The following is a 26,538-nucleotide window of genomic DNA, read 5'->3' on the forward strand; positions in this document are numbered from 1 at the left end:
GAGAAGGGCACAGCTGTAGCTTAGTGAGTCAGAAGTTGGGGTTTGGGGTGACTGATTTATCATCCATATTGGGACCCTTATAGGATCACAGAGATAATATTTATATTGACACTGAACTCTACGCATTCCCTGGGACCTCCCTGAGAAAATTGGGGTATATGGTCGCCCTGTAACCATAGACTAGTGAGCTCACACTGAGACAAGGGACTGTCATCTGCAAACATCTCAGATGTGAACAGAGAATTATAGTGACATGGAAAACATTTAGAACCGCTGCGTTAGATAACTCGATTATCATTTTTAAGTGGTATTTCTTGCCTTTGTTTGAAATAAACTGATTTTTGTGTTCTATACTCAGACGAAACCGTTTGGAGAATGAATCCTTAGGGGGAGGCGGTTTTTCGGAAAACTGTATGTTTGGGGTCCGACTGCCTCAGGCTCTACCCCTCATGTGACCGCTTTGCAGACTGTGCCTTTATTTTAAACTCGGGGGCCAGAGGCACACTGTTGGTGACATCCCACGCTCACACGTCAGTATGAAGATTTGACCGGAGTAGCCCTTCTAAGTGTTAGTTAGGCTCGATGCCCGGCATGTGTTGAGTGTTCAGAAAATGCCAGCGCCTTGTTTGGTCCTCCTTGGCCCTGACGCTTCTCTGTGCCATCAGACAGCTTATCCAGTGTCTCCCTGTCCGTCCCCTCCACCGCCCATTCTCTAAACTCCCTCAGTGTCACCCCTGTACGTGATTTTCCTACTATCCTGATTTTTTTCCAGGCTTTAAGTTTACCCTCTCAAATCCAGTATAGCTGGTATCACAGTTCAACACTCTAAAACCCAAGTTCTATTGTCGCTCACGTTTTAAACCCCCTCCATTTGCTCTCAGTTGCCCTTGTGAAGACCTGAACTCTTCAGCATGGCATCGAGACCCCTCCCACTGGTCCCATCTGCCCCTTTAACCCACCTGATGCTTCCAGCTCCTCCTGGGGCCTTTGCTGTCAGTTTCGACCAAGCAGCCCCATTCGTTCTTCAGGTTCCAGATAGAGACACACATATCCTAGGAGGTGAGACTTGGGTTCTCTTTCCACTGTGGCCTCCTTGCCTTCCCCCACTCCCCAAGTTGACCTGGCGACCACTACTCTCTCTCTTACCTACTTGGTGAGCGCAGATGAATTTTTCTCACGTTTTTGTCTCCTTGACTGAGTGGACATCACCACAAAGCATACACAATTCATTGAGAGAGTTGAATGGAAGATTCAGGGTGATTTCTGTAGCATACGTTGCTACATAAATTTAGGACCAAATCCTATAGACAGGCCGGGTGGAACGTAGATGGCCCTCACCTGCTTCCTGTTATTAGACTCATATTTTTTAGTGCCCTTTACCTTTCCATACGTTAGCGGCTAGGATGTCAGAATGTGCTATTGAGGATAAATGTATGAAGAGAAAAACAGTACAAGGCATTGCTTCATGGCAGTTACGTGGAGGCACAGCCTTGCGCGTTGAGAATGTTCGCTCTTGGCTTCGGAGAAGAAACAAACTAGTTTATGGGCAAAGTCGAAGACCTCGAGTGACCTTGTAATATTTATTTCTGCGGCTCAGCATTCTTGTTTGGCTTGTTTGTTCACTCTCTGTTTTATTCTAGTTGAAAAAGATTGCCAATTTGCTGATCTCCACATAATCATGGTGATAGCAGGCTTGTTACAACAGCAAACACATTCTGAAATATCAGTGCCTCGACACAGCAAAGCTTTATTTCTTGCTCACATCACAGTCTGATGAGGGTCGATGATTCTCCTGAGTCCTCTGAGCAGAAGATTCCCGAGGTGGTTCTGTGTGCAGTGAAGCCACCTGGAACCCTTGGTTCCCGAGGGCAAAAGCACCACGAAGAAGGCCATACCTGTGAGTGACGGATGGTTTGTGCTCACTTCCCATTGGCCTGACCCTCATTTCATGGGTGCAGCCTGAATGAAAGGGTCTCAGGAAGCCTAGAGATACGGCTGTTTCATTAGCACGGACAGTAATACCACACTGAGGTGTGGATTTGTTTAAGAAGAAATTATTAAGTGTGCACCTTGTAGGCTGTGATACACAATGCCAGATTCTAATGGAAGCAAGACACAGAACGGAAGGGAAGGAGCTAGAACTTCCATCCCAGCCGCTGCCTGCAAAGAGTGGGCATGTTAGGTGGGTCCTATGATGTTTTCAGCTTTCTCTTTTCTCATCGGTAAAGAGAGGATGTTGGATTTAATGAGCTGTAGGACCCATTTTCCCTTTACAATTCTCCTTCCTAGGAGCTGGCAATTCAAGTGGACATGTAAGATGAAAGAAAGCAATAAATACTCTGTTGAGACGTTTAGAATTCCTAAATGAAGGTACGATCAGAACAAAACTGGTTTCACCAGCTGGTGGGGCACCATTTATTATAAACCAAAGGGTCCCATGGCTCCTACAACCAAATCACAATGGTGACGTGTCAATGCTAACAATATTTCATAGTCTCATGTTTCAGTGTTTATATGTTCCCATAGCTGGACTTCTTTTATACTTGCACATAGGATGACATTCTTCATTTGGAATGCACGCAGTTTCTTTCAAACAAGTAAGCTTAAGTCAGGGGAGGAGTCAGTGATTGTGTGGTGTGTGTGTGTGTGTGTGTGTGTAAAAGAGAGAGACAGAGACAGAGAGAGAAAGAGAAAGCCAATAATAAGTATTTGAAGGGGATTATGCTTTGCATTGCATAAATCTCTTGCAACTACTCATCTCCGTGGTTTTTGTGCAAAAGCAGCCATGGACAACATGCAAATAATTGGTCATGGCTGCGTTCCAATAAAACTTTATTTACAAAAACAGGACACGGGCTGGAGTTGACCGCACTTTGCAGATCTTTGATCTCAGGTCTTGGATATCAGAGTGAACTCTTCCACTTTTATCTGTCTAGCTAACGCTAAGCGCTTTCTACCCTAGTTCCGCGTATTTCTACTGAAATATTTTTTTAGGCTGATCTTCACATAGCGTGTCGGAAGTTCTTCAGAGTGATTTGTTAACGACGTTATCTTATCTTGCTCTGTAACAAAATAGGGGCTTAAGACAACACACGTTTACTATCTCACGGTTCCCGTGGTCAGGAAATGCAGCAACTCTTACCTGGATCTTGGGACTTGGGGTCTCCGATAAGATGGGATCAAAGTGTTGACTCAGGGTTCTCCTGGGAAAGGCTTGGCTTCTAAGCTTCGTCAGTGGTTGTTGGCAAGATTCAACAGGACTGTCGGACAGAGGCCTCAGCGCCTTGCCACATGGGCCTCCCCACGGAGCAGCTCGTTGCCTGAGAACTGGCTTCATCTCAGTGACTGATTGGGAGTAAGGGCAGGACACAAGTCTCAGCATGAGGGGAGCACCTCACCACTATTGTCACAGTCTAGTCACTGGGAGCCACACTCAAGGAGAGGTGAGCATGTCACTGGGAACCACACTCAAGGAGATACGTGACCACCCATAGCTGAGGATTACGGGGCACGTTCAATAGCTCCCCGCGCAGGAACCCATCTAGTCAAGGTACTTTAAAAAAAATTTTAACGTTTATTTATTTCTGAGACAGAGAGACAGAGCATGATTTGGGGAGGGGCAGAGAGAGAGGGAGACACAGAATCCGAAGCAGGCTCCAGGCTCCGAACTGTCGGCACAGAGTCTGACGTGGGGCTCGAACTCACAAACCGTGAGATCATGACCTGAGCTGAAGTAGGTCGCTCAACCGACTGAGCCACCCAGGCGCCCCTAGTCAAGGTACTTTAAAGTAGGGCTCTTCTGTGGGCCCGATGATTCATGTGCCAGATTTATGGATCACCTAAAGGTAGGAAAGACCCATTCTCCAGTCATGTGCATAACTGCATTTCTATTCGTAAGGAATTTTTGAATATGCAAATTAGCATGACGAAGTATGAATCTAGCATAAAAATCACTTAATTGAATGCTTTCTCAGAAAAGCATAAATAAGCTTTTTTCCCCCATAGATTTGATTTTTCTGCAGGACGTTTTCTAGAATCAGTTATCTGGTGCACCACAACTAAACATACAAAGGAAACAGGGTGTCAGATGCTACAAACACCAGGCAACTTCCCATTACCTCAGCTGATCAATTTCTCCAGCATGACAGGTAGAATTTGGGCCACGTGAAAGAATGGATTCTATACTATCCTCCTTATAATGAGAGGGACACTCTGTCCTTATATGAATAAACACAAGAACATCATTTCAGAAAATAAAGCCAAGGAAGGGGGAGGGGAGGGCAACAGAAATCTTGGAGCCAGATTGTGGGATAAAACCAATCTTAAACAGTTTGCAAGACACGGGCATTTCATCGTCTTTTATTTATGGATTTCATTACAACGGGATGCTAATATCCCACGCACTGTTAGAAACCCTATAATTGGTCTTCAGGAGCACATGGGCCACGAACCAGAAGGTACTAGGTGAATTAGTTGCCTCAGCTCAAGCCTTAACACTTGGCGTGCTAACTGGCTGGATGTGTTTGGGAGTCATTTCCCATTCGCTTCCAGATCCTGCCGGGACCGATCCGGGACTCGGGAGACATTAGCCAGTATGAATAGAAGTCCTTATTTCTGCTATTATTGCCTCCTAATGTGGAAACAATGCTTATTTTCATTAGACCCTGAAGGAACCCATTTTCTCAGGCAGCGCAGGGGCACCTGCTAAATCATTCAGCATCAGAAAGGTTAAATATTCATCTCTGGTTTGCATTGTAATAATACGCCTCCCAGAGTCCGCTTCTCCAAGAGGAATTGGCTCCCACACACTCACTGATGGAGGCTTTGGAAATCTGAAAGTTATTCCCATGACAGCAACATTTTCTTTGGCCCGAAGATCTGCAGACTGGACGCAAAAGCTCTCTCCTGGTGGGGGTCAGACCAAATCAGGGTCTGTTGCACGTGACAGGCGGGGTACAGGCTCCCACAGGGTCTGAGGTGACGCGTGCGATGCCCTCAACGTCCAGTGACCAGGCATTTCACTTCAGCAAAATTGGGAAGGAAGTCTGGGAACAAGTACCACACAAAGTCAAGACCGTCAGTAGCACTTTCTTGTCAGACTGCACTCAATCCAACTTTGCATCACCTGGAGCCGGGTCAGCTCCTCCCCGGGGTCCACGGGTGCTCCTCTCCCCCACTTTTTATGATCCAGGAACACAGAACCCGTTTTATTTCCTCTCACGCACTCTGGGATTTCTCAGCTCCCCGTCTCTGCCAGAAATGCACTCCCGTCCTCTCTTGAAAACTCTCAACTGAAAGTCAGCCCTGAGAAGTTGGCTTGGATGCCGTGCCTTCTAGAAAGTCTTTCCCTATACATTTTCTTTTCCCAAATCTCCTAGAATATGTGCTTCTTCCTCCGTCCTTCTATATTATTTCCAAGTATTTATGTAGACATCTTACCCAGTAGACTTACTTCCAGGGGCAAGAACTTTTCTGTTCGTCTCTCTCGACCAATCGTGGAAGAGAGTAGAATGAGTGAATCATTGAGTGAATGAATGAATGAATGGAATGCCACAAAAGACTGACACACGACACCACTAATAGCAATAATGATAAGGGTGATGACGGTATTGAAGAACAATGGTGAAAATGTGTGAGACTTTTCATTAAGCACAGAGGACCATATAATCCTGTGTCGTCATCTTGCCGTAGAAAGAGAGTTTGCTTCTGCGGTTGCTAACAAAGTTATTCATCAGTAAACCTATGAGATTAACTGTGGTACCTGGGGCTCTCTAAGGAAATCGCGAGGCACAGATTCCATACCTGCACCAGCCCTTTGGCATGAGTATCTGTCTTCTTTTCTACGTTTTCCAACGCTTAACCTCTTTCTGCTTTTTGCTCGGATTTTCCCAGAATTGTCACCAGGTGGCTCGGCACAGGTGCGGAGGTCCGAGTCAGAGCTTGTGGACGGGAGCCGGTGTCTTGAACCTCGTCCCTGCTCATCACTCTGAATGTAGGACGTGGACACAGCCGGGCAGCCAGGGGCTCACTCGTGGGTTGTCGTGTGCATTTGAGTGAACTACTGAAGCACCTGTTCTCAGAACTGCTAAGCGGTCTGCCCGTGGTCACACTCAGTGAGTGCCTGTCACCACTGCTGTCTGCATGCGGACATGCCTGAATGAGGCCAGCGTGGCCAGTGGAGAGGGCGAGGCGTGGGGTGCCACTGCTCTGTCCTGCTCTCAGTCACCTCCACCTCTGAGCTTCACTCTTCTGGGGTTTGGCATGAAATGATGGAAGGGGAAGGACCCTGGGTTCTAACGGGCAGTGCTTCTGTGGTGGTCACTGCATCGATGTGGCCACAAGCAAAAGCAGGTGCGATTTTGGTGGGTTTTTAGAAAGGCGGTTCAAATTCCAGAGCCCAAAGAAGGGCAGGTGAATCGGTGTTTCCCTGGATGTCCCACTTAAAAAATATGCTCTCGGCCAAGCCAGGGTGGAGGTCCCCGTCCTTGGCAACTCAGGCTGTGGCCACGTGTCACCTTCCTTGAACCCAGGAAGTCCTATGGCCACCCACGCCTCTTGCCACGTTCCCATTCAGATGCTAGGTTTCCCCTTGAGTTTCCCGGAAGGACCTGCCCCCTGGCAGAGGAAGGAGGGGCACCCACGAGGTAGACGAACTCCCAAAGCTCCACAGTTTAAGCTCCTATCGTTTTCGGTGCCGGCCGAGGTCGGGGGGGTCACAGCCGAAGGGAAGGACTAAGGTTCCTCCAAGGAGCTTAGAGCTCCCTCCACAGAGCGTCTGAGGATAGATCAGTTATTTAGGCCACTTAGGAGAATTCTCTAAATATCATTGCTATGTCTTTGGAAATGCATCTGCACAGAAATAAATGACAGTTAACACATCGGTTCATCTTAGAAGGGTTTTGCTTTGCTTTTAATTTGTGTTGAGCATACATCGCCGTGTCTGGGAACACTGGAACCCATTCTAACTTTTCAAGCACGTATTTACATATGGTATTATTTGAGGGACAAATGTCACAACTACCAAACCCGATAAAAAGGTAACAAAGAAGTTATCTCTTTTTTGCTATCCATAAAAAACACATTCGCCCTGAGACGCACTCTTAGCAAAGTGTCACGTTATTGAGTCTAATAACTTCACAGAAAATATTCGTTCAAAACAGAAGGGAGTGGGGAATACATGTTTAGTACCTACTGGAAAAAGTCCTTTCACTGCAAGAAATGAACTTCCCCCTATCTCTTTTCAACTGTCTGCTTTCATTAAACTACTCACAAGGGCAGACACACCCCCACGCCTGCACACACGCACATACTCCGTAACCAGTCGAAGGAAGCGGGCCATTTTGGCTCCTGGCAGGCCATTTTTGAGGGAGAACCACCATGGTTTCTGAGGTGAACACAGCAAGCACTCTTCTCCAGTCCATCTGCCACTGACCATTCACTCTTAGTTGCCAAATACATCCCTCTTCCTGACTGGGATCAATGGCCTGTGACAAAAATTAAATGCTGCCTTCAGCTTCCAGATTGAGTGATTTCAGGTCTTTTCCTCTGGAGAGCACCTGCAGGGCTGCTCCCTGACCTTGAATTTCAGGCTTCCAGGCTCGTCACAGGAGCAGCCAAAGGGAGAGTGTGTCGCCATCTTGTTCTGGCGTCCCCTGACTTCCCCACGCCCCCAAGCCACTCCCAGTGAGGGGAATACCTCAGAATACATGGAAAATACTGTGTCAGAGAGCTGCCTGGCCCACCGTATCCTGTGGTGTCTTTTCCGTCTTAAATTCTTGGGTTTCCATTCCAGTTCTATCCCGAGCTACGGTAGTCCGGGGGAAAAAATAACTTCACTCAAATATGAGGCGGTTATATTAAATTAGTCAGATCAGATTAAGGTCCAACTCGATTCTGAGTGACAAACCTTTAAGCTCTTTTTTTTTAAAAAACCTCCAATATATTACCTAATGAATGTATTCAAGGATAATCATTATTTCTCAGGCTAGCTAGGCAAATGCATAAATCTAAGCTTCCGTGGATTCAAAAATTTCTTAAATATTTTATGTCCTTGGGTTGAAGAAATCTTGGGACACAGAAAAGCACTTTCCCTGTTTCTGTTGTGTCCTTTACAATGATGGCCAAACAATGGGATCCTCAGCTCTGCACAAAAGGAGGCGCTGTTAGAGTTCCAGAAGGTGGGTTTGCTTCGACTTACCATTAGGCAACAGTCAAGGTCACCTAAACTGTGGAAGGTGCTACGTACTTTGTATGCCAATTGCAACTTTCAGGGACATTTCAGGCACAGGATTGATCTTGCCCACCGTCTGTAATAACTTCTATTAAGAAACGGCCAGAAATCAGATTTCCTCACTTAAATCATCTGGTTTTGACTAATTGTGCGTCTCAATCTCTGTGATGTTATTGCACAAACACACGAGGAACCTTACAGTTCTGTGAGGGAAGAGTCCATTTTACTGTAAGTTCTTGTATAAACGAGGGATAACGTGCAGCCGAGTGTCCATTTCCCTGCTAAAACTTCAGGACAGTGGCTCACAGAGCTAAGGTCAAACATCAGCGGACCGAGCAAAACCTTAATTTTATTTCTAGTGGGCTCTTTAATCAATGGCATGGATTCAATTTTCAAGCTGCGTTTTCAAAGGCCCATTTTTACCTAAGGCCTGGCTCAAACGCTCAATCAATAATCATTTAAATGTGCAGCTAATCTCCACAAGATAGTGATCTCGCTTTTGAGCCAGCATTTGGGTGATAGGAACAACTGATAGTTGTAATTGGTTTGCAATTTGAAAAATTAATCTTTGCTGAAAGGTTTTTTTTTTTTTAATATTAAGAAGAATTAAATGGACTTTTTTTTTTTTTCAGCAGGGCTGAGAGTGTCCTTAATATAAATTTCAGCTATCTTGGGTATCCATCACTCAAACTATTATTTTACATTAATAGGACATTCAGAAAGTACTAAGACAGACTCTTACTATTACAACCTCTGGACACAGCCGTGGAGGCCCTTTTCTCCGGGCACTCGACTCAGATTACTGTTAATGGGCATTTCTAATATACATAGTGACATGTGCCATGGGGACAGGGAAGGGGAAGGAGACCCAAAATAGATAAACCATTTAATGATTAATGGTGACCATTTCCTATGGAGAAAATAATTATTTTTTTACCATTTGAATCCTCAAAACTAGCTGCAGAAAACTGAAGTTTTGTGAAGGCTGATATTAAGAGCATGACTTGTTTAATGAATAGAGAAGGGTATGAAATATAGTGGGTGAGGTGATAACATGTGTGGGACGGGCCCAGAGGTGTCAGCACCAAAAACCCTACGGTTGAATTCTTCCTTGCTCCTGATCAGCTCGGAGGTACTCGCTCAAATGCCTCGGGTTCGTAATTGAATTTGCCCTGGGTTATCTATCACTGCATCTCCAGGATCCAGAAGCGTCTCGGACACACAGTATGCACTCCGTAAATACCGTCTTTGTTGAAGATGTAAATGAATGAGTAAGGCAAATTAAATTCCCTGTCTGGGCCTCCCTGTTCTTATCATGGCAAGTATTGAGGCAGAGCAGATGACAATGTAGTAATTTAAGAAACGACAGAGAAATCTTGCTGCCGCGTCAGAAACTTATTTCGGTAGGAAGCTGCGACACCAATCCCATCCTAACGCCACTAGGCTTGCAGAGACCACGCTGGGGAAGGATATATGTAGGTGTGCAAGAAAATAAGGAGAAATGTTGACAAAATACCTTTGTCTAAGTCTCAAAGAATTTTTTTTTTTTTTTTGCCTGGCACATCGTGTCAGCAGATTCTGGTCTAATTGTTCTCCTTTGATCGCCAAGTCCTTCAGCTTCTGTTCATGTCCAGGCAACTCTGATCCCTGAACCTAGTTTGTCCTATCACTTCCGCGATGTTTCAGCCTCCCACTAGCCTGCGATTCCTTATGTTGAGCTCCACGGGTCTCGGAGATGGCTTCCCCTTGATTCGCAGTCACCAAAAGCACAGCTCGACACCAGAGCTACTAAAAAAAAAAAGAAATTATTTGTGATTTGTGACATTTTTCTGAATAACTTCGTTTGACTATAGAGCTTCAGCAGCTCGAAGACTCTGAATCTATCACTCCCACTTTTCTCTTAGATGGACAACTTCTTATGATGCACAACTTTGCTCCCTTGGTGTTGCGTTTCTAACAGGGTAACACCAGTGCTGACGGTCTGGGTGGGACTAAGGCTCAGGGATAGTATCTAGATTCCAGTCCTCAAGGAAATGGTTTGAGTTGCGCGGGGAAGGATTTGCTCAGAAGGTTGTTCACAGAACCGTAGGTCTGTATGATATTCTGTATTTAACCAGTTAGCTGTGCTTACAGTTTACCGAGCACGATGCTAGGTGGTGGGGACGAGAGACAGCAGAGCCTCCCGTCATCGGACTTGCGGCCTTGCAGTATTAAAGCACAGCTGTGATCAGGGCCTCAGGAAGCACACAGGCATCTGACAGAACAAGGTGGAATGTAAGTTGTCAGGGAGGTCAGAGAAGGCTTCCCTGAGATCCGATGAAGAGCAGGTTGTGGATAGCCGAAGACGTCATGGGGTGGGAGGACATCCAGGCAGGGCAACGCGATCAGCAGCGCGAAAGCAACGGACGTATTTGTGGAGAAGATAGCCACGCACATCCACGGACAGAGCAGGGCAGGGGAGGGCCGGGGAGGGCCGGGGAGGGGAATAATGATGTATGTAATAGACGGCATTTATCGGTCATATTAGTATTATCTAACTTGAGTCCGCAGCAGTCTCTGATGTAATTATTGTCCTAATTCTAGAGGTCATGAAATTGTTCATGTCCTGTTCATGACAACTGAAATTGTTCATGACAACTGTTCAGTGTCACATGCCTCCATATTGGAGACCCATCTGATCTCTACCTTCAGTGTTGAGCCTTGGATCGGAACGGAGCGAAGGCTTGGAGGGGACATAATCACACATTCACGTAGAAGGATTCATGTGGAAATGCGTATAGGGAAAAGGGTACCGAGGCAGGAGACAGAGGCGAGGGAAGTGTAGGGTGAGTAAGTCTAAGAAATTTGAGATCAACTTCGTAAATCCTGGGCCTCTGTCCAGCCTCATGTGGGTAGTGCGAGTCCCAGAGGAACCAGGGCAAACCACACAGGTAGCACGGAAACTCAACCTCTTTTTCTTTTTGGTTTTTGTTTTCCCGAATACGCATGCAAGCCTAAGGGGGAGAAATGTTACCTGACTGCAGGAAAATCTAGATCCCTTTCTTTTTTAGAGAAGAAATGCAGGTTCCTAAAATCTTCTAAATTTCATTCTCTCTTGAGTCATCTTGGTCCAAATTTACTATCACTTTTTCATCCATAATGAGATTACCCCCACCAGATTAGATAGCCATTCTGATTATTACCTGCTACGCTGTTCTTAGCTAAGAGTTTAACAGATTTTGCTTTTGATGTTACTGGACGTGACTATACATACTCACGGAAGTAGGTTGGGATGGAGCTTCCGTATAATCATACTCAGATGTGCTCCCAGTTCTGATGTTTGCTTCTAGGTAAGAAGGTGAGTCATTTCTCACCAGCAAGCACAGCGTCACGGTAGGAATAACAGATTCTAAAAGTAATCGAAACACACCCTCTCAAATAATTTTTACAACAGCATGTCTGGATTAAAATAACAACCACAAGGACAGCAAAGACTTGGCAACTCACCTGTAATTATACCCGGGGCAAAAATGGAATTAAAAGATCGTATTCTCCATCACCAGTGATCAGATCCCTGTTCTCGGCTCTGGGTGCTCCCATTTTCCTTCCCATTGGTGGCTTTTCAAAGATCAAGTAACCCTGACGAGAGGTTTCCAGAGAAAACCCAGCTGCTGCCTCTGGCGATTTGGGGAGTGGTCTTCTCTGAGTGACCCGCTCATAACCAAGCCCAATGTTCTTCTGTATGAACTGGGTACTGCAATTTCCCCCTTATGAGTCATTTAAGATTGAATTCCTAAGATTTAATTTGAGGATTTCCACAAAGACATATCCGGAAAGATGGGAGATTGGAGTGAGAAACTACACTTGCATGATGTAAATTGAGTAGAGACAGCTAAGTCCCTTTAAGCTGTTAGCATTTTCCAAGGCTCAACAAACATCACCTTTCTATAAATAAATACACGCTTCCGTATTTAACATGTTGAAATAGGAAGAAGGTAAGTATAGGCAGGCATTGCCCAAAATATATTCTAAGAAACACTAGCCTGGAGAAACGCCCGGGGAAAAAATCTTCCTGAGCCGTGTGAATTTTAGTAAAACTGTGCTTATTATCCTTCTCGTAGAGACTTAAGGTAAACTTTAGCATAAAGAAGGCTCAATGGATTTCAATACAAAGGATCCTGTTTCAATATCTTAACCCAACATTTTCCCAGTAACTGCTTAAGATAAACAATTTTCAGGGGCGCCTGGGTGGCGCAGTCGGTTAAGCGTCCGACTTCAGCCAGGTCACGATCTCGCGGTCCGTGAGTTCGAGCCCCGCGTCAGGCTCTGGGCTGATGGCTCGGAGCCTGGAGCCTGTTTCCGACTCTGTGTCTCCCTCTCTCTCTGCCCCTCCCCCGTTCATGCTCTGTCTCTCTCTGTCCCAAAAATAAATAAAAAACGTTGGAAAAAAAAAATTTAAAAAAAAAATTTAAAAAAAAAAAAAGATAAACAATTTTCAGGGGCGCCTGGGTGGCTCAGTCGGTTGAGTGACCGACTTCGGTGCAGGTCATGATCTCACGGTCTGTGAGTTCGAGCCCCGCGTCGGGCTCTGTGCTGACAGCTCGGAGCCTAGAGCCTGCTTCGGATTCTGTGTCTCCCTCTCTCTCTGCCCCTCCCCCGCTCATGTTCTGTCTCTCTCTCTGTCAAAAATAAATAAACATTAAAAAAAAAGGATAAACAATTTTCATAACAATGGCTAATCCATGGAGCATCTTTTAAATAATGCCTTTGGAAGTGAAAATTATGAGCCATTGTCTTCATATATATATATATATATATATATATATATATTCGTGAGTTCAAGCCCCGCATTGAGCTTTGCGCTGACAGTGTGGAGCCTGCTTGGGATTCTCTCTCCCTCTTTCTCTGCCCCTTCCCCACTCATGTTTTCTCTCTCTCTCATCAAATTAAAAAAAAAAAAAAAGATTCTCTCTCTGTCTCCTTCTGCCCTTCTTCCCCACTTGTGCACTCTCTCAAATAAAATAAAATGAAATAAAGTAAGATAAAATAAAATAAAATAAAATAACATAAAATAACATAAAATAAAAAATTATGATAATGAATAAATATATGGGCTCCTTTATTGGTGCATTAAATGCCTAACAAGTTTTGGTGTTGTCTCTTCTATATTTTTTGAAGACAGAGACAATATTTTAAGATATGCAACAATTGTAATATGGTATGAAAATATCTATTATCCAACCTGTGCACAGGGTCACAAGGACTTTCAAATGCCCGTGGCCTGTTGACTATATTCACTTAATGTAAATTTAAGTTGGAGGCTAATGAAGATAGAAATGAATTATTTTCTATTCAAATGAAATAGAATCCTGAAATGAGGGATGTTTAGAAATAGATAAGGTATAGAATAGGAGGGCTTTTCTGCCAATTGTGAGTTTTTTGTCTTCACTGATCTAATTTTTTTCTAATTTAAAGAAAAAAACATATATATATGGTATGAATGAGAAAATAACATATTATCTGCCATAATATGTATGTATAGGGGGTATACAGAGAAACATGCAGCTTTCTCTGATTAGGTTATACATTCTAAAGGCGAGTCTCTGTCTCGCACTTTATTCATATGTTTCCCACTGCCGTGTTCTGCAAATCACAGACGTCCAATAAATCCTGCTTTACTTAAAATCCTCCTTAACAGTTTTCCTGATGACTCACTCTAAGAACTATGTATCAAATATTAATCCTTGACATTACTTCTAAATCAAATTGTTTGTACAAGGAAATATACAGACGTAAAGGTGAAGATCTATGCACTTAGGGGTCCAATGCACCAATGGAGCATTGGGGACAAACTGCACAGGACAAGGCACAATAGGGAATTCTTTAAATAAATGATGATGCAGGCACATGATGGCACAGGAAACATCATGTAGTCATTAAGATCGTGATAAAGAGTGCTCACTTCGGCAGCACATATACTAAAATTAGAACGATACAGAGAAGATTTGCATGTCCCCTGTGAAAGGATGGCACACAAATTCATGACGCGTTCCATATTTTTTACGTATGAATGGATAAAGAAGAGGTGGTATATCTATAAAATGGAGTATTACCCGGCAATCAAAAAGAATGAAGTCTTGCCATTTGCAGCTACGTGGATGGAACTGGAGGGTATTCTGCTAAGTGAAATTAGTCAGTCAGAAAAAGACAAAAATCATATGACTTCACTCATAGGAGGACTTTAAGAGACAAAACAGATGAACCTAAGGGAAGGGAAACAAAAATAATAGAAAAACAGGGAGGGGGACAAAACAGAAGAGACTCATAAATATGGAGAACAAAGTGAGGGTTACTGGAGGGGGTGTGGGAGGGGGGATGGGCTAAATGGGGAAGGGGAACTAAGGAATCTACTCCTGAAATCATTGTTGCACTAGATGCTAACTCATTTGGATGTAAATTTAAAAAAAAATTAAAATTAAAATTAAAAAACATTTTTTTTAAAAAAGTCAAAAAAAAAGATCATGATAAAAAGTATGGAAAACACGGAGATATATTTACACCATGTTTAACTTAAGAAAGCAGTAATAGAGTGAATACGACCTGAGGCCAAATTTGTGCAGAATTACACACAAATTTAATGTGTAAACAGAGGTAATTTACAATTGATTCTTGAGTGACAGGCAGATTACTCCTGGAGAGGACAACCCAGCGGCCACGCCCTAAGCCACACCCTCATCCTTGGACTTCACCACTGTCATCTTGGACTTCACCACATTTTAAGATGTCAGTTTACTAAGTCGACCAGTGCTGGGGAACAAAGGTTATCTGCAGAATGCCCAGTCTAGAAGAGGAGTTTGCAGATGAATAAATGTGGGGGGGGGGGGAACTAAATCAAGAACTTTGTGTCACTCAGAGTGCCTCCAAAATGGATCCCAGCACCACACACTGTTTTTATGTCCTTGGTCTTAGGTGTGAGCGAAATCGAGAGTCAGATGCTTAACCGACTGAACCCCCCAGGCGCCCCAGCTCTGTTTATTTTTAGAGCGTGGAGTTTCTTCTCGGCTCCTAAAGATATAGGTAGATTGGAAGGGGTCCAAACCACAAGGATAGTGATTACGGAGAGGGAGGGTCCGCCTTGAACTCGAGGTGGGCAGCAGAACCATGGGCTGAGCTTGGCTGAGGTCCAGCTGTTGGGATAGGCTGTGACTTACCTAACGTATCACAAGGGTGGATCCCATGGCGTGAGAAGAGCTAGTTAGCACGAAATAAGAGGGTCGAACCTGAAAGAATAGGAAGAAAGAGGAAAAATATCCCCAAGTGTTCAGAGATGGTGCTGACAGCCTACCATGTTGGAAGTGACCTCACCAAAGACTGAGAAACCCTGAATATGGAAGAACAGAGTTCTGGTGGGAAGACGAAGCCATCAGGATTGTCCTTTGCTTCTAAATGCTAGAACACCCCACCCTTGAGGCCAGATGATGGGTATCTGGGTTTAGTGCTTCGAGAGGACTTGACAAAATGGCTCCAATGGTTCATGCAAGGATTGCAAATGCGAGTTTTATCTACGGGGGATGTGCAAAACCCAGCAGAGTTTTTGCTGGAAACAGGCATCTTGGACCCACAGGCCTGGATTTTGGATGAGCTCAACGCCGTGCGTGATCTTGACTAAACTGCATCATTTCTCTGATCCTAGGACACAAGCACATTTTCTAAGATGTCTGCCGTATCGTCTCAAAAGAACTTTCCAAGTGTAAAATTTTACTTCCCCCCTTGTAATTTCTGAAAAATAAAAACTGTCACACCCCAAAGTCCCCTTTAGTCAGAAATGAGCTATATTTTTGTTCATGTTCACAGGAAGCTTGGTCTAATAGACCTCACTGGCTTAACAAGGACTCTTTCCTTTTGTCGTTTGTGTTTGCTAAATTTTGAGTCTTAAAGAAGACTTTCAAATATTGGAGGACCTCATGTGTACAGACTGAATCCAGCAAAATGGCAAACTGTTTACAGGGCCTGCAAGGTCTTTTAGGGCCCAGGCCCGATTCTAGGGCACACATCTCACTTTTCTTCCACTTGTTCACGTGGCTGCAGCCACACTGCCCTTCTTGACTGCTCTCCATCCACAAAGTTCCTTCCCACAAGGTCACCGGCTCACAAGCCTCTGTCTCTAGAATGCCACCTCATCCCCAATCTCAATCAGTTGAAACCCTGCCGGAAAATTCAGCTCCCGTCACAGAGTCAGGGTGTGCAGCCCAGCACCCAGGCCCGGCGTGGCCTCCCTGCAGACTCTGGTTTGCTTATGTCTTGTCTGGAGCCTCGTGGCTGTGATTCCAAACCACCGCTTTGCAGAACCGAGCTGGAGGCTGCATGGGGCTCATGTGAGGGGCTGGGGAAGATCGGGTTGATCCTGCAGCCTCCTCCCAGGGGCTTGATTGAACAGAACCCGGCAGGTCCTTTGCTTTCCACCTGACCTCCCAGGGGTGATGGGAGAACCGTGGCTTGGCATCCACGGCTGTTTTTTGTTTCTTTGTTTTGGTGCACTTATCTCGGGGAGCTTGCCAGCCTGGGGGACTCCCGAGACATCTTCGCCTGACATTTTTCTCCCCAGTGAGACAAGTAGAGAACCTGCCAGTCTGGATGTTTATTTAATAAATGCTTCAGGCACATAGAGCAAAGCACAGTCTGAAGGGATGTTACAGGTAATCAGTTTCTTGCGTGTGTGTGTGTGTGTATGTGTGTGTGTGTGTTTGTTTTCAAATGAAGGTAGCAGACATCAGATGAGGGGAATGAAAACATCGCTGTGGTGCCCCGGCCTGGATCCGAAAGCAAAGACACTCAACACAGCCAGCCTTTCAGTGGGCACAGACGTCTTCCACTGGCCGCAGGAGACGGACCATCATGGTGGCTCAGACTGGTATCCAGATCACCGCTGTGTCACCAGGAAGCCCGGAAACCAATGTCAGCAGGACCAGAGTCTCTGAGCCCAAGCGACCATCGTGATGTTTCCCAAGAAAATGAGCATTTTCAAAGTCGACTGTAAAGGAACTGTCCTTGGAAGTCAAGTCCGGCACATGGGATTCCGACCGCGTTCCGTAACGCTGCCCGCACTGTAAGTCAGCCTGGCAGTCCAGCCGCCGAAAGATATACTACAGTCCACACCGTCTTTGCTGACCTCATCTTTACGTTTGGGCCACTCTCCAGGGTGCGTGCTACTCCCTGCCTTAAAGGAAACCAGGCATGAAAAGGAAAAAGGTGAGGCAAATGTGCCAGCCCATACTGGTCAACAAAACTCACGGCAAGAAATAAGCATTTCTCGTCGAAGAAGTCAAAGCCAAAGCGGTTGGCGCAAACCTCCCCGGAACGGCCTGGGCTGGGTAGCAGATGTGACAAATGCCTGGCCAGGGGATTAAAATCTTAGGACAAGTTGTAGGAGGTTTTCAATTTCATCGTGGGCCGGCTGTCCCCCAGGCCCCCCAGAGCCTCCCTAATGAGGCGAACCCTCGGTCTGAGCAGAGCTTTGCGGCCTCGCCAAGGGCAGAGTCCCGGGAGAAAGGCACTGAGCAGGCACAGATGCGGCTTGATAGGACCTAAAAGGAAGGCATTACCTGCCCGACTCACTGAGCAGCCACAATTATTACAGGTCTCTGAGTTCATTGTCAATTAGAGTGGCAGTTAAAGCAAGCAGCAGCTGTGACAGATGGCTTGTCTCCAGCTAGTTGTGCTAATGGGATCAGAGCCAACTCACATGTTTTCTTCCCTCTGGAAAGGAAAAGAAAAAAAAAAAAGACCCACATAGTTGTCAATTAGTCAACGTAAAAGGGGAGAAAGCATCATTTCTACAAAGGGGTCATTTCTCCGTTTCCTTCTAATCCCCCCTTCTAGCTTTTTGAAGTAGAGATTTTGTTTATTTACTGCTTACTTCAAACATGTTTCAGGGGAATGTTCAACCCAGGAGACATTTTGTGCCGAACGTTTGTTCCGTGTGAACTCACAATATGGTCTTCTCACGACGGCACCTTTTCAATCGATTGGTTAGCATTTTAATTGGCTGACTCTTTTCTTCTGGCTGGAATTTGCAGGCCGTTCTCCTATTTACACAGTGCGTGGGATCAAAACGCGAAAGGGCTGCGTCCGCATGGAGGGGCTCACCCCAAATAAAATCCAGCCCAGGGAATCGGGCTCATATGCATCAGGAAAAACAACCGTGAACACAAGCAAACCACACGGCCTCAGGAGTGTGTGCGCGAGTGCATGGCACGTTGGGGGGCCCGCGTCGGGGGACAGACAGGGTCCCATCGCTGTGGCGGGGATGCAGCGAAAGGAGCTCCGTTGCAATGGCACGGTCGGCTGGCAGGTAACTGTTCACATGAAGCCAGGGGCTGCTTTTCCTACAGAAACAGAACTCTTGGAAGGCAGGGTCACAGAGTTTTTGTTTTCTTTCACGTGAACCTGTTCACGGCCCTTGGCTTTGGACGTGCAGTGCGGAGCCCCGACCTGCCTCTCTGGCAGCCGATGAGTGGAGGAGACCATCCGTCCTCATGACCTCCCTCCTGCGCGTCTCCGTTGCCCTTGTGCACACAGACACCCGTTTCTAGGGAATGGTCCCATTTCACCTGCGCCAAAAGGATCGCTTAAAAATGTCCAGGATAAGAGATGGAGATAAGGACAAAACTGATGATCCAGAAGCGGGAAATCCAAAGAAATTAGTGAGTTTCAGTTCCGAATAAACCAATTTGGGGGCAACACTATTATTCTTTCTGTTTAAGGAAGGTACAGTTAACCTGTGGGGGTTGAATTAAGAAGACACACAAAGCATATTCCGTATAACATAACTTATTTTTCTGGCTGCCAAGTTCATATAGAGCATCACGGAAGGTTTAGAGAGCACAGCAAAATTTAAGGACAAAAAAAGTCTACACACACATACTTGAAGACAATGACCTTTTTAATTTAAAATCAAGTATGTAGGGGAGCCTGGGTGGCTCAGTCTGTTAAGCGTCTGACTTCGGCTCAGCTCATGATCTCGCGGTTCGTGGGTTCGGGCCCCGCGTTGAGCTCTGTGCTGACAGTTCAGAACCTGGAGCTGTTTTGGATTCCGTGTTTCCCTCTCTCTCCGCCCCTCCCCCACTCACGCTCTGTCTCTCTGTCTCTCAAAAATAAATAAACATTAAAACAATTAAAATCAACTATGTAGACCTTTCTTGACTCTTCATTGCAAAAGCCTGGAGGAGGTCCTGAGGATACTGCCCACAAAGGTGCCCCCCCCCCCCAGGACCCCGGGAGACACTCAATCTGTGGCTGGTCCATTCTCAGTCCCCAACAGTTGCTGGTGATGGTGATTTGAGTGTTCCTACCAGCTGGAGGCTTCAGTTCTAGTCCTGGACACGGCCCGGCATGGGAAGTTCTGTGCCAGGTGGAACAGACTGTGGGACGGCTGACAACTTCCTTGTTACCCACTCCGTCGCGGACGAAGCCGGCTGTGAGCACGTGCACCATTTCTACCAACTCATCCCGTATGTCAGAGGCAACAAGTCAGTCCTGATGATTCTTGGGCCAATGAAGAACATTCTTTGACGGACTTGAGGAAAATCACCAAGAAGCACACACAAGAAATGGCAATCAAGCACCGTATCCCATACTTTGAAACCAGTGCTAAGGACACACTACTCAGAATCGACAAAGCCTTTTCTGTGACCTCATTTCAGTAATTAGACACTAGATTCCTTAAAAAAAAAAAAAAAAGGGAAGGAAACCAAATACTAGAGAGAGACAGGCCACAGACACCCATCAATTTAAAGGCATAATGTTCAGCTCAGGGACCATGTGTGACCCAGTCCTCTGGACCCTCTCCATGCCTAATGGTGCTCAAAGCCATTTTTTTTATTGTTTGTTTATTTAATTATTTATTTATTTTGAGAGAGAGAAAGGGGGGTGCAGGGGCGGAGAGAGAGGGAGAGAGAATCCATGCTGTCAGCACAGAGCCTGATGCACAGAGCCTGACTCGGGACTCTATCCCATGAACCATGAGATTATGATCTGATCCAAAGTCAAGAGCTAGATGCCCAACCAACTGGGTCACCTAGGTGCCCTCTGAAAGCCATTTCTGACCACCGCCCTGGGCCCAAGGACTTGACTCCTATCAGGAAGAAAGAGACAGAGAGCAGGGAGGAGAAGTCACGACTGTCCATGCTATCCCTGGAAACGAGGGGCATGAGCTGTGACAGCAGCAATCCAAGCACCTCGTGTGTGCATGCAGCCCAATCCTGCCCTCCTCTTAGTGGGGGCCGTCATCCCACCGCTGTTGTGGGACCCCCGGGTGCAGAAGCCTGTGTGTCTGCATACAAAGTATAAGGTAACCCATAAACAGTCTTCCACCCGTGCTCCCAAACCCCACGTCTGAGCTTCAGTGCCTTTTCAGCAGAGACACGGACAATACGAAAGAGATCCTTATTGAAAATCTAGACAAAAAACTATAATGTTTGAGATAAAGTTACACCGGATGCTATTACCAGAATGTTAGGCATTTCAGACAAAATAAATATGGATCTTGAAGACATAGGGAAAGACACTCTCGAAAATGAAGCAACGACAGAGAAAGGTTTGTTGAAAACATGGAATCGGTACCTGGAAGCAGCAGGTAGGCACTATGTTTCCCAATGAGCATAGAACTGGTGTCAGAAAAAAAAAAATTAAAAAGGCAAGAAGGAAGAGGACAGACAAACATATTTGAATTATCAAAGACTGAACATTTCCAAGTATGATGAAAACCATATACCCACAGATCCGAGAAATCCAATGAACCCCGGGATAAGATACATGACGAAAACCACGCTGAGGTTGTTGTAATCAAATTGCTCAAAAAGCAGTGAGAAAAAGCAGTATCCTAAAAAGCAGTCAGGGGAAGAAACTATTATCTGCATTTCAAACAGGAAAAAGAAAGAAAAATGACAGCAAATTTCTTGTAAGAGATAATAATAATAATAATAATAATAATAATAATAAGGGGGATACGGTGCAGCAAAACCTTTAAAACACTAGAAGTAAAATACGCTCAACCAAAGCGTCTCTGTACTTTGCAAACATGCATAATGGGAGTCCCAGAAAGAGAGGAGAGAGAGCAAGGCAGGAAGGATGTTTGAAGAAACACCTCATTTTTCTTTAATAAAACCCTCTTGGATTGTTATAAGCCTTTTGTTAATTTCCAGAGATCTGAAAAAGTTGATATTGACAATTTTTGCCATTTTTCTTATTACTTTGGTAGACAAGTCCATTTTGGAATGCTCTTTCTCTGCCAGAGGAGGGGAACTCCACAGCCTTCATCAAGTCTCTGAGTTTTAAAAAAAGCTATTGCAATAACTAAATGTGCATTTGAAATAATAAAATGCCCTTTAAAGTAGAATGTCCAGGGGGAGGGAAAGATTTCATTCTTAAACTATCATATACCTTGGGAATAATATATTCACAGAAAGGCAACCCGTGGTATCTCTCAAGGTAAAGAATTTCTGGCAAATAAATCCATTTGAAATATGACTTTTGCTCTCATTTAGATCTAGAGTTCCTGCTTTTTTTTTTAATGTTTATTTATTTTTGAGAGAGAGAGAGAGAGAGTGTGAGCAGGGAGGTGGAGAGAGAGAAGGAGACACAGAGTCCGAAGCAGGCTCCAGGCTCCGAGCTGGCAGCACAGAGCCCGACGCGGGGCTCGAATTCACAAACCACGAGATCATGACCTGAGCCGAAGTCGGACGCTGAACAGACTGAACCACCCAGGCGCCCCTAGAGTTCCTTGCTTTTAATGTGTGTGGTGGGGGGTGCGGGTGGTAGGTTAGGGTCTGGTATTCAAATTCCCATAGCATTCGTGATTTCTCTGCTTATCAGCAGTAAGTCAAACAGACTATTTACACAATTACAGTATTATAATTTACAAGTGGTAGATCATTGACAATGTAGAGTAATTTTATATGTGATGTATAAGAAATTGTGAGTTTTCCAAGGTTATCTAACTCATGCAATTTTTAGTAGAATCAGAGCTCATGTCTGCATTTCACTAACCAGCTGTGCGTTTAGATGAAGCTAACATCTCTCATCACTCTTTGTACTTACCTCTGGACATACAAGATGATTTCAGTGATATAAAAATGCTCGAACCAGTAGTAATGGATCTTAGAGAAAAAATGATCGCTTCCGTCATACTTCTGAGTTTCTAATTTCTTAATAGAGTTTTTTACATCTGTTTTCAAGAAGTCACATGCTTTTGGAAACAACAAAGAAGTTTGAGCTCAAACATTGCCCTTGCTGCCTTGTCCCTTGCCTGGGTGAAGTCTTAGATGACTTTAGAAGTGCCTTCAACTTTTAAGACAGGTGGTAGCTCTTTCCTCAGGAGATCTCAAGATCCAGACAGCTGCTCAGAGGTGAGAACACCAGGCTAGAGGTTTTACACCTGCATTTGGGAACCTGTGGTAGATTTCCATCTCAAAAATCCACAGAGACATCTTTTCGGGACGCTTGTCCTTGAACTGGTCCCTGCCCTCTGACGTTGTTGGTTTCCCCGGGGCAAAGGCAGCCTAGTTCTGGATGTGCAGAGGGCTTCCTGCTTTGAATAAATCGCATACAAGTACATCTTTGTGTTGCTTATTTTCTCAGAGATTCTAAAGAGGAGGAAACAGTGATGAACAAAAACTTAGAAGCCAGAAGCGGATCCACTGCCATCCCTTAAGACAAAGAATAAATTTTATAAATTTAAGGAGAAATGCTATTAGATGGCTTACTACTTGGGGAAAAGCATCAAACCTTGTGCAGGTCCTTTTGGATGCTGTCTGGGAGGGAGTTCCTTCTTTGTGGCTCTAATGCAGTAGGGCTGGGCAGGGCCCTGCAGCCCGGTGACAAGGCCTCACAAGGGATGATGATCCCCGCCAGGCTGAGACCGGAAGTCAGCGTTTCCTGGGAGAGGCAATGAGTACTAACGGCGGTGGGACCAGTCAGCCAGATGGGAACCCACGCCGTAGCTCAGCATGTGTGTGGGAGGGACTCTGACGCCAGTCTGTGAACAGGTCAGGATCGTCTGGGACTCATGGGCTTACATTCCTACTGGCAAGGCCTGGGCACCTCTTCCGTCAAGCCGGTCCTTACAGACGTAGTGTCCACATTACGCGTGGGAGGCCGTGAGGGGATAGAGGGGGCTGCTGGGTGCAGAGTGCTTGGTGTAAAAGCGGCTGCATGAACACCCACCCTCCCGACGCACGTGCACACGTGTGCATAATTGCTGGTTTTTCCCTCTACGTCCTCAGCCATCTAGGCAAACGCCTCTGCTCAGAGATTTATTGTGGTTTAGCAAGTAGACAACGCGTTTACTGGGGAAAATGTGAAGTTAGGAGTATGGACGCTCAGACCGGGTTTCTCGTGGGGCATAAAAAATAGTGCCAACGGCAACGTCACTTTATCACACGCAGATCTTGTGAAAGGTGCATCCTACACATGAAGTCTTAATTCTCAAGACGACATCACAGGTTAGGAGTTATGTTGCTCTGATGCAACTGAACCTTAGAGACCCTGGGTGGCCAGGGTGAGGTCACGCAGTCAGTTAACGCGTCCTGGGAGCCCACTCGAGTTCCCAGGGCTCGGGTCTGTGTCACCTACAGCGCCTTGTGGCCTCTGAGCCATCAGGTGTGGGGCTTGCCATTCTGCACCTCGGTTCTCTGAGGCCAGATCTGTAGACAAACGTGTCCAACCACCTGCGGAGCGCGAGGTAACAACGGTCATTGGACCTGTAATGTGCTTTGCAAATGCAGGTTTTTAATGGCGTGCCTGCTCGGTGATTTTTATCTCTCTGTCAGGCTAGATCTCCCAAGGACTGTTGAATCATAATTTGATTCCTTTCATCACAAACAATCCCTGCAAAGTGGCATATATGAAGATACGGGCTCATATTCCAAGCCAGCCTCAACATTTGGCCAAACCAACATTCTGGATTTCGGGCAATTCTCCTCGTGATCAGCGCATTCACTGGAATGGTTTCTGCTGGCCTCTGAAGGTTAGGTTACTCCCTGAGGTGGGTTCTCTCCACCTGACGAGTCCCTTGGGGACCTTGCAGGGATCTGATCATGATGCACTCGTCCTGGGAGTCACCACCTGCCAGACAGGCCCTACCACTGGTCCCATCCCTGTGGCTGCGATGCTAACCCGAGACGCCTTTCTTTCTCCAGGTGCGGATCGGAAGGGAGGCTTATTGTCCACCTCACGTTGGCCGGAATTAATTCTTATGCAGGGGACTAGAATTTGACACCCTATCCCTAGATTATCAAACATCATTCCTTTAATGTAAACAGCCCCGACTCTTTTGCCTGGTGGTGAGTTTGTTGTTTCAAGCCAACGTGTATATACATCATTACGCCAAATCCTTGTTTGGAATGAGTTAGTGAAGAAAGAATGAAACTGCATTATTCTGGGCAACTCACGGATATGTTCATGTATGCATTCCCGTTTTTAAAAACTTCTCTGCCTCAGGTGTTCTATGAGGTGGCCTTCTAAGACAGAAGCCCTCCGTCACGTTTTACATCAGCAACCAAACTTGTACAGGGTGCTGGCTGGCCTTCCTTGACGCCTTTTGTTGGTTTCTCAGGAAACTAACCAGCGGCCAGGAAACCCCTCCAGCTTATGATGCCCCTTGCTTATGTCCAGTAAATTCTAGCAAATTCTGACTCCTTATAAGCAACACCCTACCTACCACCGATCTCACCATATCGTGGAGAAACCCAACTCGAGAGAAAGCACGCTACACACACATACACACAAAACCAAAAATCCAACCAAAACACTGAAACAGGCACTGAATATTCATTCCTCTGAAAGAAACAACAGGAATTGAGGCCAATGAGTCGGAGGAGGGCCAGAGAGAAGTTTCTGTGTCCAGAAGGACTGCTGGGAGCCAGCGGCCTGCGTTTCTGGCCCCAGAACAGAGCAGGGACTGCAAAGGCATCTTCTCCATGGGCTGGGGAGAGACAATCTCACTGGGTAAAGCACCCTCTGACCAGAGTGGGCCTCAGGAGGGAGAGGGAATGAGTTTGAAACAATCTCCCAGGAATGCCTGCTATTTCCAGGGTCTGTGTGTGACCCCTGTGTTAAGATATAAGGTGTCATACTCTGTTAAAAGCTAAATTTGATCAATGCATAGTGAACATGTGCACCTTTCCTCTTTCTTGTTACCTTTAAGAACATGAACAGTGCATGATTCCTAATTTGAAAACAAAACAAAACAAAACAAAACAGGGAGGATAGTATGTGCTGCTCTATTGTTACTATAGATTGGAAGCCAGGACACCTGGGCACCGGTCCTGTTTCCTGTATCCAGGCACAGTGTGGTTTCGGGGACCCGTTTGACTTCTCTGAACTTCTCCCTCCTTCCTATTCATCGTGTACAGATCCATTTAAAAATTTTTTTTACCGTTTATTTATTTTTGAGACAGAGAGAGACAGAGCATGAATGGGGGAGGGTCAGAGAGAGGGAGACACAGAATCTGAAACAGGCTCCAGGCTCTGAGCCGTCAGCACAGAGCCCGACGCGGGGCTCGAACTCATGGACCGTGAGATCATGACCTGAGCCGAAGTCAGCCGCTTAACCGACTGAGCCACCCAGGCGCCCCTGCACATCCATTTTAGAACAGATCTGTTCCTCTAGGCCTTTGGTACCCTCACACTGTGCTCAGCCTTTCAGAAGGCCTGAGAAATATCCCCCTTGGGTAAGACTGCAAAGTCAACTGGCTAATGTTAGTTTTAATTTTTGTTTGTTTATGTATTTATTTTTGAGAGAGACGGAGCATGAGCAGAGGAGGGGCAAACAGAGAGGGACAGAGGGAGAATCCCAAACAGCCTCTGCGCTGTCAGCGTGGAGCCCGATGCAGGGTTTGAGCCCGCAATCCAGGAGATCATGACCTGAGCCGAAATCGAGAGCCAGACGCTCAACCGACTGAGCCACCCGGGTGTCCCTAACATTTGCTTGTGCCTAGAATTCTTGTAGCCCAGTGTGGTGAGAACCAAGCATATCAGGCGTCCACTATGTATCAGGCACTTTGTACAAAAATTGCAATGAATCCACAGGATTCATTCACAGGATTGCCTAGTCTCCTAGGCAATCCACTCCCGTCTGACAAATGGGGAGTTTGGGCCCAGAAAGGCAGAGGGGCTCACGAGGACAGTGCTGACCGTGCAGCTGAGCAGGGTGCTGGGTGGAGACTCTGGATCCCCACGGGGCGAGGCCCAGCCTCCTGTGCCTCTCCCCCCTGTGACCACGTGGGTGTCTCGGGATGACAAAGAGCTTCGACCGCAGACGCTCCTTCCCT

At 45.9% G+C, this 26,538-nt stretch overlaps 1 non-coding gene across 1 annotated transcript; it reads left to right on the forward strand.

The window, feature by feature from the left end:
- Positions 1-14,163: 14,163 nt before the first annotated feature.
- LOC122216797 lies at positions 14,164-14,270 on the forward strand. The gene has a single exon (XR_006201123.1). It is a non-coding gene; the product is annotated as a U6 spliceosomal RNA (small nuclear RNA).
- Positions 14,271-26,538: the final 12,268 nt, after the last annotated feature.

The sequence above is a fragment of the Panthera leo genome, chromosome A3 (genome assembly GCF_018350215.1).
Source record: "Panthera leo isolate Ple1 chromosome A3, P.leo_Ple1_pat1.1, whole genome shotgun sequence".
Classification (NCBI taxonomy): domain Eukaryota; kingdom Metazoa; phylum Chordata; class Mammalia; order Carnivora; family Felidae; genus Panthera; species Panthera leo.